Genomic DNA, 2,981 nt, shown 5'->3' with positions numbered 1-2,981 from the left:
AAACCTGAAATGAGTAGAAGCAACACATATAAAACGGTAACCAAACACTGTCTCGAATATCATTAGAAAAACCTATATTCAGATTAAATTATAAACGTATATAAAGTATATATTCAGATTAGGAGATAATTAACCATCGAGTTCATCAAGGAAGTCCTTAATGCTGTATATAAACGATTTCTAGGAAATGAAAACTGGAGAAATTTTACAATTCGCAGATGACACATGTATTATATCTCACTCGAAATCAAAAAATTCAACCAAAAACTAACAGGAATTTCATTATAATGGAATTATCATAACACCAAAGGTTTCCGCTATCTGCGCTGCATGATAATTAAATTGAAATTTGATGCAAACCTGAACAAAAAGGTTGCCAAAAATGGCAACTTCTATTAGGAAAATCTATACAAACAAGAAATAAATTCAGAAATGGCCCTCCTCAAGAGTGGGTGAATATTGGTTGGTCTGGTGCCCTCCCAGCACTACGTCTTCATGAAGCATTTCTCATTGTTCAATTCTATCAATAAAATGATAATATTATACATATCGTCTTCACTGTAAAAAAAAGTTGTTTCAAGGTTACAATCTATTAACATTTTTTCTCTCTCTAATGTTTAGCACACGTGCAAACTTAACCACAGTTGAACAAAGTTGAAAACAGCACATCTTGTGACAACTGTTTTTTTCAGGTTGACACTCTGATGGAGTTCATCAACTTTACATTGGGATTTCTGGAAACAGATTCTGGAAACATCTTTCGATAGAGACCTGAAATCCCACGTGGTATATGAGATTAAATGTAATGGATGCGGATCCATCTATGTTGGTCAAACAAGCCGGCATGTTACAAGGATAACAGAACATCAAAAGAAGGATTCACAGGTGGGTCAACATCTGGTTGAATGTCGTGGCGCCACGAATGACATTGAATGGAAAATTCTGGACGCCTGTTGGACAGTAGAAAAACTAATGATTATCGCAGCTATATATATCAGCAAGCTGAAGCCGACACTAAACACACGCGATGAATATAGGGGGAGGGAACTCACGCTAAAATATTAGTTCAAATCATAATTTTGACTAGATGAGAAAACCAAGGGCAAAAACATTTTGTGCATGACAAAACGAAATTTGCAAAATCTCCACAAGAGGGATACTTATGGTTAGGGCAAATTCGGAATAACCCTAAAAATACAAGAACATGGCCAAAATCGAAAAATCCGGAATAGGAATGTTTTTAAATAAATTGAGAACACATGTAAATATGAGTTGTAAATAGGCTAAATATTGTACATAGGGAAAAATTTTCGATTGATTTTGTAGAATAGTTCCTAGAATTGTTTTAATTGTCGTCTCAGACAAATGTAAATACATATTCATTTTATCTCTTAACAATTTGTAATACAGTTTCAAGCTGACGATAAACTTAAAGTTCGAAAACGTTTGTTTTATATATTGGAATTAATTTTAATTTGACAAATTGGTTTCCTTTACACAGAAAATTGCATTTTATCCGAACTTCGAATGCAGACAAGAGGACTAGTGTAAAAGAAACCAATTTGTCAAATGAAAATTTTTTTCGATATTTAAAACAAACGTTTTCGAACTTTACGTTCATCGTCAAGTTGAAACTGTTTCACAAATTGTTAAAGCACAAAGTGAATATGTGTTTACATTTGTCTGAGACCAACATTAAAACACATGCAGGTACTATTCTAAAAAATTAAACAAAAATATTTTCCTATATACAATATTTAGCCCATTTAAAATTCATTTTTAGATCTGTTATCAACTTCTTTAGAAACATTCCTTTTCCGCGTTTGTCGATTTTGGCCTTGTTTTTGTATTTTTGGAGTCATACCAAATTTGCCCTAACCTTAAATATCCCTCATGTGGAGGTTTTGCGAGGTCTTGCTGATGTATATAACTTCGATAGTCAGTAGTTTTTCTACTGTCCGACCGGAGTTCAGAAATTTCCATTCAATGTCATTCGTGGCGCCACAAATTTAAACCAGATGTTGACCCAGCTGTAAATGCTTCTTTTGATTTTCTGATATCCTTCTGTAACATGCCGGCTTGTTTGGCCAACATCCAGTACATTTTATCTCATATGACAACTGGGATTTCAGTTCTATATCGAGAGATGATTTCAGGTTGGGCATGATCTTAATTTTGCTTTATAAAAACCACTTCGAATTCGCATAGTTTCTTCAATTTGCTTGCGAAATTTTGAGTAGGGTTGCCTCTGTATTGTACAAAAATATAGCTTATCATGAGATCTCATTTTGCTTTTTGATGCTTCCTTGGTGTTGTTCTCAATTGGTCTATACCGCCAATTACTATCTTTTCTAAAGTCTGGTTCGCGAAAGAGAGGACCATAATTGAGAGGACTAGTGTAGGGGATAAGTGGTTTAAAATTTTGTTCGAAAATTAACTTTAAGTCGGAGAAACATTGCCTACAGGGGATGCAAATTTGCTTTTGCTGCTCAAATTACTTAGTAAGAAACCTGATACCATTAAAAGCAAGAACCGATTTTCTAAATCAATGGTCTTTTCAAATTCTAATTTCAAAACAATTGTTCTCCAATTTTTCCAGCTTCATCAGTTCAGAATACGAATAGAAAAATAAATTGACAGGTTTTTACATCATTGAAAAAATTGTTAGCACAAGCGATCTTTTATAAGAAGATAAAATTCTACCTGCTGTTCAAGAAGAAAACATTTCAGATTTTATTTAATTGGAGGCTTTAAAATAGGACAAAGAAACGATGAAGCGCCTTTCCAGATCATGGGAAAATTAGAAACTTCAAACAATCAATTCTTTCCCCTGAGATATGTGTCAATCCAAATGGAGTGACCACTCAGTAACCAGAGTTTTTTGATAGAGCAGAACCATATAGCAAAATGCTCAATTTATATGAACGTGTTCTACTACATCAACAAGTAAAAAAATTAAGACATTTTTTTATTTGTAGTAA

Source organism: Convolutriloba macropyga, unplaced genomic scaffold (genome assembly GCF_964194025.1).
Source record: "Convolutriloba macropyga unplaced genomic scaffold, txConMacr16.3 SCAFFOLD_609, whole genome shotgun sequence".
Lineage (NCBI taxonomy): Eukaryota > Metazoa > Xenacoelomorpha > Acoela > Convolutidae > Convolutriloba > Convolutriloba macropyga.
This window is presented reverse-complemented; position numbering follows the sequence as displayed.